General features: G+C 35.2%; 1 protein-coding gene across 1 annotated transcript in view; it reads right to left on the bottom strand.

The window, feature by feature from the left end:
• Positions 1-14,137, bottom strand: part of lpar1 (lysophosphatidic acid receptor 1) — a 37,410-nt gene extending 23,273 nt beyond the window's left edge. Inside the window, exon 1 of the mRNA XM_066711052.1 lies at positions 13,883-14,137. The gene's annotated coding sequence lies outside the window, so the exon portion shown is untranslated. The remainder of the gene's footprint in view (positions 1-13,882) is intronic.
• Between the last annotated feature and the right edge of the window lie 2,949 nt (positions 14,138-17,086).

Below are 17,086 nucleotides of genomic sequence, written 5' to 3'. Positions count from 1 at the left end.
ATGGTGGGGTCTTCCACTCTTAACTGGGATATAGAAACTCCTGTTACACATAACTCAAAACACATTTGCCTCCCGGATGATAAGCAATCAATTTTAACCCCTTTTCTTCAAAAGACCAGAAAGACATTCATATACATGAATCATCCTCAATAAGCTCCAATTGTATATTTTCAGTCCGTTCCAGCCCAAATTATGTTTCAAACATAAAGGCCATAAACTAAGCTCACTATACAGCATCTGTACACATTTTTTCCTGTAAAATTAGCTGTCCAGATCTACATTTTAATGCACAAAAAAGCAGGCATGGGATTTATATAAAAGCTTTGTAGATTTACTATGAAGAAAGCACTAGACCATGGCATAGTAATATTGCCCTGTTAAAACAGAAAAAGACCCACACAATTTCTGTCAGCATACCTGAGAGCCCCTCTCCACATCTGTACTACTAGTCTCTTACTCACCATTTCCTGTTCATGGTTTTAGTAAACCAGCTGATTATCATTATCACCAGTGAGTTTCAGATATTTTTGAAATATCTTACATCTAATCAATGCCTACAGGGTCCAGGTAATGACACAGACAGACACATTTCAAGTCTTTCTTTTTCTCCAATGTGAAAAAAAACAATGCAAATGTTTCAAAGTTTGTGATGTGCACTGCAAACCTACAAAAAGGAATTCTATTAGTTACCAAGAAATACAAGCACCACTTTCAAGCATGAATGCATGCAGAAACACAAGGAATTCTGAAGAGGACAAAATGGACATGTTTTGCCAAGTTTCTCATTGTCTAAAAGTGAAATAAATCTGCAGAAGAAAGGTTTGAATCCAGCCTTAGTAGAAGCAACTATCTTTCTTGAGTTGGACTCCAGCTGCCCAATGTACTCAGAGTAGCAGAAACAATACAACATCTTTGACAGACCAACACTTCTACATCTGATAGTTATAAGATGTATTCTGGTAGAGGAGGTGGATACTTATGGAAATGTCAGGATAGAGCTGCTAATGCAAAACCATGGGGGAGATAAAGGGGTGTGAAAGGCACCATTAGTGTGCTGAAAACAAGGGACAAATGGCTCAGACTGAATAAGACAGTAAGATATTAATATCACCTAACAGGTGTGCTAAAACTGCTCTACTGCATCGTAAAGGCACATTCCAAGGCAGACATACATAGCCTGCTATGGCATCCATGCAGCAGATGCACAGAGGGGCTTCTGGGGTGCAGCTGAGCTGAAGACGGTCTTCAGGAACAGGCTAGATAGTTACAGATTAAAGACAATAACTAGCAAAAGGGTATATTCTGCGTAAGTGTAAAAAAGTGACAGTAATACAGTGGGATCTTGTTTCTACTATTTGCTTTTAAATGGTAATTTAATAGTATTTTTGACTGACAAAATAGGAAATGAAAACTTAATTTTTCAAAGCTCTGATGTGATTTATGACTTTCAGCTGACTCTATTAACATTGAACGTACCAGTAAATGTGCACTTTTAGTATCTCAGTATACTCAGTAATTTTCTACAATATCTCTAGTTGTATAATATAATAGTCACAGAACAAGGGTATTTTAGTAAACACAATAAAATACATTCCAGTTGCTCCATTTAGAACCATATATTATTTTTTTGTATGTAAAATTAGGGATATGGTTTGATTTCCGAATAATGACTTACTCAGAAACAGAGGATCATAAAATTAACATTTTCCACTGTTAATATGTACTCACCAGATAGGAGAAATTTGAAAAAGATCAGCTAATGAATCTGCTTACAATATTGAGAAAGTCAGAAATCATTTTAACCTTTACACTTACTGCACAAAAAATTTGCATTATTTGTAATCAACAAAAACAAATATTTTTAAACATTTGCATACATTTTTTAAACAGAGCTCAGGCCAAAACATACCTGCATAAGCTCTTCTTCACTTCTTCACCTCACATGACCATTGAATCCGACATCTCTTAGAGACTGGGTTGTAGAGTATGCCATGGATCCTCTACAACACACTTCCACTGAGTAAACCTGGACTCTTCATCCTAGTTTCACTTCCTACTTGATCATACCGAAGTCTCTTCCTCTCGTTTGCTTCATCAATCCTCCCATGGATACTGTTAATTCTACCAGGTGAACAAGGCATGCTGATCCAGCACACAAGACAATGTCTAGGTGAAGGTTAGTTGTGGCAATTTCAGATAGAAATAAGCCATTGACCAACATCCTCCTTCAGTTTCCAATCCCTAGCAGCTTCCAGTTGGCCTAGATGTTGCTTAGTTTTATTACCTTTCTTTGGTGGTTGCTATCCTGGACAGAGAAATGTTGTCCTTGACATGTGATGTTTTCATGGGACCAGAGGCAATTTATTGATCAATGCGAAGTACTTGGCCATGACGCCAAGTAAACCATTCTTGACTAAGAGCCTCTTTACATCCTGTCAAAATGTGCCCTATAGTTGCCAGTGATTAACACAGAAGACACGAGGGATTCTCTTCTATCCAGAGGTTTAGATTCTATTGTGATGGGAGCACATCCTATGTTGACCTGATCAAATAGCATCTGCAGCAAAACTTTTAGCCCAGTAGATGAAAGCAAAAATAAATATATAACAGATAATCTCTGATCTCAAGGTTTACTTTTTCCCCCTCAGACTCAAGTCTTTACAAAATGAAAAGATTTCTCATTTTGACTAGAAATACCATATAAGTGAACCATTATATTGGTAAACGTTGAAAAAAGTATCAGTTCTCTATAAGCGATGAACAAACAACCAACAAAAAAAAAAACTATTACTATTAATATTTCAATGTTACATCTAAAATTGAAGAACATTAACTCCCAAAGTTAAACCTTAGCTCAATTGATATTGTATATTTTAACATCAGAAATCTAGACTATCAGGTTGGCCATTTTGCACTGGATTTGGTATAACTATGTAAGATTACTGGAACCCTGACAATGTGCATAGAGAGGCACCTTTAGTTGGCTGGCTTCTAGATAAGGTTGAAAAGCTATGGGATGGAAATGGTCATGAGGACTACATTCTTTTTAATTTATTTAGTTCTTTGGCTAATATGTAATATCTGTGACCTTCAGTATTTGTTGGTACACAACAATGGTAGCATTACTCCATTGCTCGCAGGTCAGGTTCCTGTGCCTACTGGCTATTTTGAGCAAAAATGTCCTCACATACCGTGTGTTTGCATGCTGTGTGATATAGCGTGCTGTGCTGCATGTGAATTGGTCATATTTAGCTCGAATAGGGATGAAAATTAATCACCATTGTGTGTTATGGCTTAAGCATACTACACAGTATATATATTTTAAAGCCAGTGAGCCCCAGAGAACAGCTGATCAATAATATCTGATGTGGAGATTGTGACAGTGTAGCTGATCTTCTCCTGCCATATGTCTCAGGAGCAGGAGCTATCATCACAGTTTTAATATCATATTTAACATTAAGTAAATGTAGCTGCTGACATTTTCATAAAACAAAGAGAAACTGAAAATGTATCATATGCTAGCTCATACGTTAGTGTAAAAATGAATGGTCATCTAGTGTAATTTAACATAATAAATGCCTACCAATAGCTGTATTTAGTGTTGAGTCTGAAAGTAGACTTTCTATTCTAGATCAATTTCAAGATTTCTCCCTCAAAACACAATGAAAGTGTTGTTCAGCTACCATCCTGTCTATGACCACTGAAAACGTAACTTTTTCTACAATGACTGTACTGTTGCTGCATATCACTGTGAGTTTCCCTTTTAGGAGTGTGCAAATGATTTACAACCAGGTATTTCAAGCATATGATTAGCAAGTCTGACTAGCAAGTAATATACAATTGGAACATAATCATTCAATAATCCAAAGTGAATTTTAGATTTTAAAAGACTGTTCTCTTCACACTATGCATCAAACTTGAATTAAGACTAATATCTATATTTCAACGTGAAGGATCTGCAGCATTTATTGCATCTAATATTGCATATTAGAAATATATTACGCCCACTCAAATTAACAGCTCACATTTCTATGTGTCTGAGTACCAAATATCTTACTTTGAAAGATTATTAAATTACAAAGATGGAATCACATACTAATAAGATTTGGTCAATAAAAAGGAGTAAGAAATGAAGAAAAATGTGCTGATACTCAGAAGTCTGATCAAATTATTCAGTCTCCCTGGGAATAAAAATCAAATCAAACAGACAAGATTACATTATAACACAATCAGTTGTTAAAGCACAAGCTGCTATCTACTAGCTATACAATTGTTATTGTCTTCTTGTGCTTTTTATGTTTTACTTGTTTGATTATCTATAGCAGAAAAACAAATCATCAAATACTGTGCTGTTGAAGAGATACGATTCAGGGCTATGCAATATAATGAAAATCTCACATAAGTACGCCTATGTGGAATACTGTGTATAAACAAAGGTTTTATTAAATACATTTTTTTAAAGTATAGTATTTTTTATAGAAGCCTAATGCTGCCAAATATTTGCTTTCCACTTTTACTTCCTGATGACTAACAATAAAGATATACTGGCCATTAAGTATGCATGTTTAGGAAGCCAATCATCAGCATTTGAATAATTCAATTAGTAACCCCCACAGAACTGTAACAGTTTAGATTAGACATCTAAAACTAAAATAAAAATAATCATAATAATCATCCTCAAGTTAAAAGCTGGTACTTTAAGATAGCTACAAAAGAAAAAACCCACATTTACATCTAAACGACAAACTAAAAGTAGAGCTACAATGCTGGAAAAGAAACCACACTTCTGAATACATGACAGGAAAGTGGAAAAAACAAATGTCTTGGCTATTTGCACCAGATAAGTCCTTTAGTTTCCTTTCCTGAAAAGACCAACTGTATTCAGCAGTTAGGATAAACTCTGAAGCAGAATGTCTTCTAGAAAGTGAGTAACTTTCCAGTTTTATTCACGAGGAACCTTATTTCCAGCTTTTAAGCTTACCTTGGACATTACAATTTATATAAATTAGGTGGGAATAAATGTTGTCACCGAAAACAACACAACACTACAAGATCTGTCAGCTTCAACAACTCATTATCACCATTTAATTATTCCCCCTCACATTTCTCCCCTCTCTTTTTTCTTCTCTCTGACTGCTGAATCCTTGAGAAAAGTGAATGAAAACCATTTCCATATGGCATTGTACCCTCCCTTCTTTCCCGGCCTCCCTTGACCTCTCACATAGAGGAAAAAAGCTTGTATGATACCCATGGAGGAGAAAAAACAGACACACCTACTGGGTAACTCCAGACACATTTAGTAGAAAGTCTCTTTGAAAGGAAAGTAAGATTTCTTTAACACATTGCAGAACACTAGTACCCATGCTGCCGATAATGCCACGGAAGGCCGGCTTAAAATAACAAGAAGCATCTTTGATAAGTCTTTTGTTGTGCACTGAAGCATTTACTAACCATACCAGTAATACAGAGGCTCAACTGATGCTATTGCAGGACTACACTATGTCTGGCTATTTATTTCAAATATGTAGTCCAAATAATTGCCTGAACTTCTTACAAAAACACTATTCACAGTCAGTACACCAATCTGTATAGCACAGAAACAGAAAGCAAAGTGCTATCATATTTCAGACAAAACAAATGAACAAATACAGATTTTAAAAGCTGTGAAAATCTGTGAAAGCTAATTCAAGTTAAAAAAATAAATCTGCATTATCTTTGTTTAATGAGAATTTGTACACATTTTGTTTTAGCATTATTAGTTTAAAATATGGTAGATTGATTCCTACAGGTATGACTATGTTTAAAATAAATGGGACTCTTGCTATATGCTAGAGTTATTTTATTGTTAATGAACAGAACAACAGAGACAGATATACAGTCAATCTGGATTTCACTGACTTGCAAATGAACTCCTTGTTAGAACTCCCAGAATCCTAATGTGTAGCTAAGAGTCTGTTCAGTATCAAGTCATTGTGACTTCACAACAGCTATCTCAGTTGTTAACCTCTGGATAAGTTAAACACAAAATAAAATAAATAAATACATGTGAAAGGGTACATTATCTAAATGTCACTGTGCAGGGATCTCAAAGTTATTGAACCCTTTGCAGAGTAGTAAGTCTGCAGGATATAGACAGAACTTTTCCTGTAGTCCTACTGATGTTTTGAGGGTCTCCCAGATATCAACATTAATTAACCACAATGGAGCCTGTTATCAGAATGGAGTGGATTTGTTTTGTCCAGCTGTACAGAGTGTTGGGGGAAAGGGCAGTGTTTTGCAATGTGGTTTTGGAAAGACTGTGGTCATCAAGGAACATAACTATGCAGCTTATGCAACCTAAGGATACCATGTATACTTTTTAATTGCCTGAATTTATGCAACAGAAAACCCAGAACAGTGCATGTTTAACATCATACCCTTCAGTAACCTATACAATTTAACACACAAAACAACAAAAGCACTGTTTGTTTCCTCCGTGAAAAGGCAAGCTAAGATATTTGAACTCAGCCGTAAAAACATACTAATGCCGACAACATTTAATACAATCTACTGTCTGCAACACCAGCTATCTACTTCATGTGATATTGATTATATTTAACCTGGAGAATAACAACAACCTGAAAACTGTATGAAACGAAAATACCTTTACTGATGACTCCCAGTTATTTGAAATGCAGATTTAAAAAGGTTAATTTATTTATATGAAATAATGGCTTGTTTGAATAAAGATGAAAACAATATCAGAAAAAAAAACTTTTATTTGAACAAGGGCATCTGCTAATAAATAAATAATAATAATAATAATAATAATAATAATAATAATAATAATAATAATAATAATACTAATACTAATAATAATAATACTAATAATACTACTACTAATAATAATAATAATTGATGTTATTCTTGTAGAAGGGAGAGATAGGCCTACATAGCCTAATATGTGGAGAGTAACTAATGTCCTTTCTTGAATGTTTAGAAAGAAGAACCTTGGGATTCTATACATCTTAAGTTGTCTTTGTACTTTAAAATAAAAAGTAATCATTCACAGTTTAATATCAGAGACACATATTACCCTTTTAAACAGACCAGACACGTCAGTCAAAATCTAATGAATGTTGTGTAATGCATGTCCAGTGATTTTGACTGCACCCTTCCTAAACTAGGACTAACCATATGCAAAAGTTAACTTTACTTGCTTACATTTGCCACTTCAACTACAGGAATGGTGAAAGTTACAGTACCCTTTATGAATGCCAGCAAGATCAGATAGAATTAGACAGACACATTTTGTGCCACCCGAAAGAAAGGGCTGAAGCCAAAACACTGAGTTCTACTTTATTATCTCTTAAAACCCTTTGGAGATTAGAAACGATGGAGTCAGCTAGTATGTATCCTAGTAAATGCCAACTGAAGAAAAAAAAAAGCATACCAAGTCACTGGTCTGTGTCCAAATGGATTTTAGGCCATACATTTTTGTCCGTGTCATGGTGAAAAAATTTTCAATCTGAACAATTCTGCCATACATAAAGATGGATGATTTACAGTGTGACGTCATAAATATGTTTCACTGAACAGCTGCAAATGGGTTGGTGATTTATCAACGTAGAACACACTATTTGTCATGGTTCTCAACTGTCTGTAAATAAGGGGGCTACAAGATCTGTTCTTTCATCTCTTTCAAGTAATTAACATACTTCACTTCACACTGATATTGTTTTATTTTTTTTAAACATCAGACTAAATAACAATGGAGAACAAATTCTTTACTCTTTAAATAGTATTTTAGCTTTGATAAGTTTAAGTGACACAAACCAGAGATCTAAGAGTGCTACTACAGTGCAGGGCCTGATCAATGGGCCACAAATCCCCCAACTGAGAAGGTGAACTCCCAGTCTGATGAATTTAACACTCTTTTGATCTTCTCTTTAAAACTGCAAGTAAATGAGGTCATCAATGGGCAAGTCGAGTCATACATTTCTTTGGTTGTAACTGCTGTAATTGTTAATACTTATGATTTTTGTAATTGTCATTACTACTGATTTTCACATTGCACTGGCTTCATTAATCCAGATTCATATAATGTGAATTATTTTTAAAATGTCTTAACATGCTCCCCCACCCCAAACCCCCAACCAATCAATGCAACACCATACATTAATGCACATAAAATAAACTCCAGCACTGTAAGTATGAAAGGCCACACTTCAAATAAAATCATACAATATACAAGGGTTAGGAAATCCACTTTGACCCATTTGACCACTTATTGTGCTCTCAGTACAGTATATAACAAAGTCTCAAATGAAGACAGATGCTTGGCAACATATTTCATTCATGCAATAAAAACCCAGACTTATTTTAAAACAAAGAAAAGCTTGCAAGTCCAAATGTTGCAGCTAACAAAGCTATTTTGCTGTTGCACAATAGGCTACATAGTTTAAAAGATGGGTCTCAAAAAAACATATTTTTTCCTGTGTAATTTATTAAACTGCAGATGATGCAGTGGCTGTGGGGTTCCACTACACAAAAATTAAACACTTGCTTTTTTTGGATCACATTTTCTACACTAGTACTACCATCTGTACTGTTATATGTTCTTACCATCAAGCTTTGGCTTTAAACTGGTGCACAACCCCTCTACCTCCCGTTGGTTTAATATGCATATTCCCACACATACCAAAACCACAACAAAACAGTTTGAGGTTATTAATTTAACCTCTGATGTATTCATAAAATAAATCAAGCATTTGATTACAAAATAGTGTGCAGAATATGTACTTATTTATGAGATGATAAAATAACCTCAGAAATGTTAGTTTTCTTTCTGGAAAACTCCATATTGCATCTTTTCCTACAGATTTAATTATGTAAAGCAAAGCAAACAATATTCTTAAATAGTAATGTGCTGAAATAAATATAACGTCTCACAAAATGTGGTGTGAGAAGACAAGTATTTCAGAAAATCAACAGAGTAAAAACAAGAAAAACATGAGGGACTGGTGATTTGGCCCCATTGCTAATGTTTCAAGAGGTGTTGATGCAGCTGGTCAGGGGTTCTGGCTTTGGGAAATGAGAAATGTCTGTGAATGAGATTAAGTGACTTGTTTTGTACATATGACATGCTGTTAAAATGTACAGCAGTGAACAGTTTTGGAAATCTATAAATACATATAGTGAAAAATGTATTTTAGTTTAATTTTATGCTGTTAAGGAGTACATTTTCTAATAGAGTCTCTACCAGGTGTTAAAAATGCCTGCTTTCGTTATTCTGCAACACACTGCTTTGTTATCACAACTATTGCAATATTTATATGATTTTTCTCACATTAACTTAGTATGTGCCGTATTACAAGAAACTTTTCAAGTATTGACCACTGAACCCAAAAGAAACATGAAATGTTTTAGTAAGTCAAACCAATGATGATTTGAAGTAGGCTAATTAATAAACATCTACTATGATTTGAAGAACAACTATTTGAAAGGACTGTCAGCAGCATATTTATTATAAAAAGCGTCATAAGCAATAAGAATTAAAATCACATGCAGTCTTTTTCAGAGACTTACAACGTGGAAGGTCTCTGGTCTGAGGTTACAATCTGCCAACGCCTTCTGCTAGTGTTTTAAATATGTATTGACCTACTCAAGTGCGCTGCACTTTATGTAGCATTGCAAGGTTTCTCTTTTTCGTATTTAATTTAAATTAATACACATTGTGTTTTCTGTCACATAAATACATTAAATAGAATTGTCAAACTTTAAGATATTTATAATACAACCAAAATGAAGGTTTTTCACATTTTAACACGTATGTTTTCCTGTATTAAAAAAGGATCTTCCTATCACTTTGAAGAGAAACACATATCACAACTCATAAAGTATACTTCTTAATCAGTATTTACCTAAAGAGGTAATTTATCTATTTTGTGTACAATGTTTTTGTGTGTGATTGTTTGTTTGTTTAAGTTATACTTTATAACATATTAACATGATTTATATACCATTACTTGTGGGATTTTAAGCAGTGCCTTCAAATTTCATTTTTTCATGTCATAATCTAAATCACAAAAAAACACTTAGTCCATTTCAGTCTACAAACAAAATTAGTGTATACTTGTAAAATAAGTAGGCCTACCACTCAGAAACCAGAATGCACAGCATTTACAGTGTGCGTATTGTTTAGTGAGATCTTTTCACCTCCATGCTCACTTTTACACAAAACCCTGAGGTATACTTTCAATATTGCGATGATATTATTATTAGATCTGATTCTAGTCCTTATTTCAAGTTATATATTATTGTGGTGTTTGGAGAGAAAATCCTGATCCCACAGGTGCTGTGTTGTAATCCATCAACAAGGAATGTGTGCAAAGGCATGTGAAAGGGATAGGGTGAGCAAATCTTCCAAGGAAACCAAATTTCTGTCTCCCCAAGCAAGGAATTAGAGGTTCGGGTAGAGGTAGTTAGAAGGATAGGTAACCTTGTGTGATATCGGCAAGTAAAGGGTTAATCAATGGTCACTTATGAGTAAAATCCTAAGAAAACACTGACCTCAGAGAAGAAGGATTCAGTTAAGTTTAAACCAAATATTCTGAATAGCTCTTTGAAGAGGAAAAAAAACCATGAACATTTGTTCCTAATCTCATGTTGTGCATACTTGACTTTTATTCAAACTTTTGAATTTCAACAGAAATGATAAATGTGCAGTAGTGTTCGAGTTTGAAAATCCAACGGTCTTTGTTTTGGCATGTTGAAATGTGAACCTATATCTTACTAGGAAACTTTCATAAATAAAGGGATACATTGTCTGGGGTGCAGCACTTTCCAGCACAACAGAATTACTAGGCCTAGTCTTGCTTCAGGCTCAAGAGAATGTTACCATTCCAACCTATAATACACACTTTTCTGCATCAGAAGGAAAATAATGCAAAAATAATAAATACTTTAACTATCATATGTATAAAACATAATAAATATTAATAATAATAACAATAGTGTTTTTGTGACAGCAGTTAGGTCTTTAACTTGGCACTATTGACGACCCATGGGAAGTATGAAATTGGCACAGCCACAGATTTGAGAGGAAAAAACAAGCTGCCACTACTCTGTCTCACCATGCCACACCAAGAACTTTTAACATGAGGGTTACTGCCCAGAAGGATTATCTTCCTCTTGTACTCAACAGATCAGTACGATTCATTTATTTGGGTCATCCGTTGCTGGAATACTGACTCCAATCTTAAAGGGTACTTTTGAGTGGGATTTTTACCTTATCCCGTTAGCAACCAGTCTGGGAAATGGTTACCGTTATATTAAAAACAACAATGACAAGAAAAAAAAGAAAAACAATGAGGGGGAATGGATCACCATATTGTATGGGATATTGATATGGCACACAATATCAAAGTGACAAATGGCCAGCTAAAGGAATTTACTGTTCTAGTTAGATAACTATGTGTTGAAAGGTTACTTGGTAACTTGACTCAAAATCAATAGGTTTCTCAAAATGTAGCACAGCACACATTTTAGGTAGATTCCACATTTAAATCAATGCCAACAACATGAATTACACGCACACCCTCCACTCCACTAGCAGGCCAAGGAAAACCACAACATGAGCATAAAAATCCCTTAATTCACAGGTCAGAATCTAAATTGTGACAGCTCCTACATTTCTACACCCACTTGTAAAATTAAACTGAAAACAGCCTTTAATAAACCCTGTTTTATTTGAGTAAGATTGCAACAACTACATTTAGAGGAACTCTTAATTTGACTTTTACATTTTGATGTAAAATCAGATTGAAGGTCACATATAGGCCTAACATGCATCCACAGGATTTTACTAAAACATTAATAATTCCCTTTTTGCTTTAATATAATCAGGACACAGATTCTGTAGTTAAATAAATACAATGCATTTGTTTTAATGTAACCTACAATGTATAATAGATCCGTCATCTCCTATCCCACTACTATAATAGATCTGTCATCCCCTATCCCATCTCTGTAAAGTTGCAAGAGAATCAACACCTGCAACAGGGAAAAGAAACTGAATTTGTAAGATATGATGTGCGAGAGGGATTTTGTAAAATGGCAGGGATTAGCAGAAGCAAACTCCTACATAACCAAGTTATATGCAATACTAAGGCATTTGATTATGAGAACTATACAGTTTTCTTTATAATTTATGTATTTTTTCATAGCAATTTTGTAGTTATTTTTTAATGTAACCAAAACATTACCCAGTAGAGTATTACAAATCGAGACAAGGGATCAAATTATTATTTTAAAGGAGTAAACAGGACAGTTTTTTTCAGTACTATCCCAGCTACATTGCAGTTGTATCCATTAAATTATGGGCGTCTCCATTACACTGCATTCAAAACAAAAACAACAACAATGCAGTGCCAGAGGACTGAGTCGCTGTTTTAAAACGGGATAGATTTATAACTTCAGTTCTCTTTGTTTAAGAATACATAACAATCATTACAAACATCAGAATTTGCATTTCTCATTTCAGTTTGGATACCAGCAATTGTATCATCTTTCACCAGCCTCCACTATGCTACAGAAAGAATGACTCAGAACACAACAAGTTTAAAGGATTACATCACATCAATACATTGTCATTTGATGATGCAGGAAATATAAAATGCTTGCACTATCCACTTTTTATGTATGCATTATTCTATAGCACTTTAACCTATAGCTTTTACAAAAGGTTGAAGTCACAAACCAATGCAAATTATACTTGTTACCCATTATTATTATCATTATTATTATTATTATTAGGTTGGGGTCAATTCCACTTTTTCAATTCCAATTCCCATTTTCAGACCCATTCCAAATTCAAAATGTAATTATTTTTTCCATTGCCATAATAGGCTCCACTGGAGTTGGAATTTACTTAAAAAAGTAATTACCAACTGAAATTGAATTGAAAAACGAAGTAGACAAAAATGATAGTGTTTCTAAATTAAAACACAGGTTAGAAACAACCAATAAATCAATCAAAAAACAACCAAACAATGGCCAGCCTGTAATTCTTAAACCACCAGCTAAAAAAAAAAAAAAAAGCAATGGTACCCAAGTAGCCCAAATCAACATTTACATATATTTTAATGTCACTTTTGATCTGTTTAAAATAGTGTCTATATACTGTATAGTGTAGTTCAATAAAATATTGGGTAGGTTTTGAGATATTGATGATACAGGCTGTCTTCCAGTAATTTGTGTTAAATAAATCAACTAAACCAGTCAGCTTTAAAATGTTTACATGATTCATCATTCAGCAGACAATGTGCTCAGTGCCTGCTTTTTTGCAATGTTTCTTTATTATTAATATAATAAAAACTGTAGCTTCACTGCCTATAACCCTCCCCTCACACCCCACACATCCACCCACTCCAGATTGCATTTCCTAAAGCACTGCATTCACTCAGTACTACAGACCCAGTGCACCTCTTATATGAGCCTACTGGGGTGACCACTGCATTTGCTGAGCTGTTCACATAATGCATGCAAAGTCCTAATCAGAAGACTGCAAATCATTGATCCCAGTGCTTTTCCTGTACAAACTGCTTTGCTCTCATTCAATTTTCTAAAGTTGAAATGCCACTTAAGAAACTACATGTTGTTACTCAAGTAAATTAAGTTAGCTACAACAGCCTATGTTTAAGGCAAACGGTTCAGCTGCTATAGCTCCCAAGTCATATAAAGTTAGGACACGCACAGGTGTTAGGTATACAGTCAGATTTAAAGTGCAATAATGTTAACTGCTCTGAAAATAAGGGTCTGAAGTCAATATTGAAAGGGATATGGTGATTGGATCATGTGGCTTGAAATGCAAGCACTGAAGTCATTTAAATATGATGTTTACCTTCTTGGAATAAGTGCCAAATCCTTCTCTCCTTGAACTGTACTCCCAAAAAGTAGAGGAAAAAAGAAACTTGTTGATTTTGTTTCTTTAAAAGTCTCCAACACTGCAGCGGGTGTTTTTCTTCCACACAAGACAAGCGGTATCTGGTGTGATCATCTTATTCCCGGCGAACAGGACTCGGGGGATGCAGCGCATGTAGACGGACTTCTGCGCACTTACTCCAGCTGCGTCTCCGTCCTCCCAGCGCGGCGTCTGCTCGGGCTCTGGACCTGCGCGCCGCTCGGCGGAGAGAGCATCGCCGGCTGCCGCGACGTCATCACACCGGCACTCAACTGGCACACGCTCGTAGGTCGGGTTCTTGTAGCGCAAATCTCCGCAGTCCTGCGCAGATCTGCGGGATTCTGCCGATCCCATTGGAGGAGCCGCGGACATCTGCGCTGCGCGAACGCGAACACATTCCCTCCCTCTTCCTGCTGGGGCTCTGATTGCAAACACATTGCCGAAGTGGAAAGAAAAAGCTCTTAGGAGAGATCCCGACTGTAGAGATGCATGTATTTATATATAAATAAAACTGACCGTATAGAATGCAGTGCTTTCCATTTCCATTTCTTGTGTTTTGAGGTTTGCATGTTTAAAATGAAATACCAAGGCACCGATCACTGTTCATGTCTTTCCATGAGCATACACTGTAAAAGTAATACGCTGTTAGAAGCACAACAACACGTTGCACGAAAGTAGTCTACACAATAGAGGGTTTTGTAAGTGTTTACTCTCTCTCTTAAGATAACGTTGTCTTTCAAGTGGCCTTTCAACACATCAACCCTGTCAAACGTTTGTGTTTGTTTGCAGACAATCTGAGCAGCGGGACCACCCTTGGCTTTGCATCATCTTGCTCCCGCTATGCTTGAGTACATTAAAAAGACAAGATTACCAGTGAGAAATCAATTTGATTACATACATACAAATGCATTGTCCTCATTTAAAATTAATTCGAATTTACTTTAGTATACAACATTTTTACAACAATCGAAATGTATAACATTTCATAGGGTCATCATTTATATAACTTTAAGATTGCAGTGTCTAAGACTAGAGACAAAATGCCCATGCCTGTTGCTAGTTAAGATCTGATTAGAAGCAGATTTAACAAGATGGGAATGAAGTAAAACGAAACCGATAAACTGCAAGATTTGCACTGCTTAAAGTGGACAGCAGGTAAAATCATTTAAGCCAATGGAAACACAAACAAGAGTAGAGGCATTTTTCATTTGGTTCAAGCAAAATATTATGAGTAGGATTCAGCAGTTATCAAAGTCAAAGATTGTGTGTGTGTTTGTGCTCTTCAAAACTTGCCCTTTTCACTTTCCATTAATGGCCCATTAGTATAAAACCTTTTAAAGCGGTCAGGGAAGCAGTAAAGCACTACAAATTATTGCAGAGCAAGCAATGTTTAACAAAGTATGTGCAATGCAACACTCTCATACTGTAACAGTGTTTATGTACTGGAGGTAACTTTTTTTAAACTGCTGTAAATGGCACTTATATTACATTACTACAATTATGTAATACAACATTTCTGTTAGTTGTAAGGTTTTGGTCTGATTGAAATCTGATTGATACTGGTTTTTAGAAAATGCAACAGCCTGTGATGTGAGGAGGACCAAATGGGTACATCATCTGAAGCAATTTATTTATACTATGCTGTTGCTGTTATATGACAAATATAGATGAAGCAACACTTTTCTCATTTCCTGCACATTGAGTTTGTATTCCTCTCACCTTACAAAGTCTATTAATAGTTTATTTAACAAGTATATGTACGTTCCTTCCCTTGAGAGCTAGCATAACATAAGATATGTGGCTTGACAATATTAATGTAAATATGTGAGTTGAAATATGTATGTCCAGTATTTAGTATATCTCAATAGCATATCTGAAGTTAATGTATTTCTAAACAATATTCAATACATTGGGAATAATGATGTAAATTAGGAGAAAATTATGTATTTCTTTTACATTGTTTGGTGAAGAAGCATAGATGACAGTCCTGCTTAAAAAGAAGCATAAACTTTTCAAAACTGGTGCATAACTGGATGATTATAATAATAATAGCAACTGGATAACTTCTAAAGTACCCACAATGTGTATACTATATATGAGCAATAATACAGCATTTTAATCTTAAATAAGTTCTGACTCTAGAAAGGTGTAGAAAATTTAAGCATTGGACCATATCGTTTTTTACACCCAAAGAATAACACCCAATGTAACAATTATGGAAATAGTTTGGTTTTGCCACAGATATACTATAATGTAAAGTTTCTTACAACAGAAAAAAACAGTATGGTGTAGATATAAAGAAATGACTACTGCATAAACAGTGGCAGTTGTACAAAGATATAACAGTGATAAGAACAAAGACAGCAGACTATATATAGAAGTCAAAGAGAACAGAGTTCAACAGAGAGAAGCAATGGCCTCTAACTGTTCAGAGAGGCAGTTTCCTGAGTGAGTGAGGTCAAGGTTGTAAAGACTGCGCAGAGACTGTAATCAAAGTGTACCAAGGGTCAGAAGGCAGCAATTAAACACAATAGAAAGACTTTACCGATCACAAATCTGGCTCTCCGATATCATAAAGTGCATCCTTTGTCATTAATCTTTGAGACACCTCGCAAAGTCTCTACATTTTAAAGCTCTGACACTTTGCCTTCTTTCATTTGTTTTACTTTCTTATCAGCCCCTTGAAATCATGGCCACAGCATTAGAGTTGTGTTAAGGAAAGGCTTGCTAAAATGAGACAACAGTAATTTCAGTCTTGTACAAAGGACATGGATAAATATAGTTAATGAAAGCTCTTGCTTGGAGGTAAGGCAGGATCATTAAAGTTTGCACGACAGCAGCTTCAACAAGCAGCATATGATTACCAGATGGGCTGGAGCTGCTCGTTTATTTAATAAGAAAGGCCTTCCTGCCTGTACGATTCATATTTCCATAAGTGTTAGCCTCTTGTCAATTTTTACTCTTACAGTCAAAGAATACAGAGGACCATTGTTCTCAGGTCAATCAGTGGCAAGTGAAAGGAAAATGGGGATTGTTTTTTGACATGAGGTACCTTCTTTATTTCTGTATATTGGGGGCATATGTGACTAACAGTGTCAAGGTTCAATACCTTACAGCATGAACAGCCCAACACACAGAGTGGGT

This window comes from Amia ocellicauda, chromosome 8, assembly GCF_036373705.1.
Source record: "Amia ocellicauda isolate fAmiCal2 chromosome 8, fAmiCal2.hap1, whole genome shotgun sequence".
Taxonomy (NCBI): domain Eukaryota; kingdom Metazoa; phylum Chordata; class Actinopteri; order Amiiformes; family Amiidae; genus Amia; species Amia ocellicauda.
This window is presented reverse-complemented; position numbering and strand designations above follow the sequence as displayed.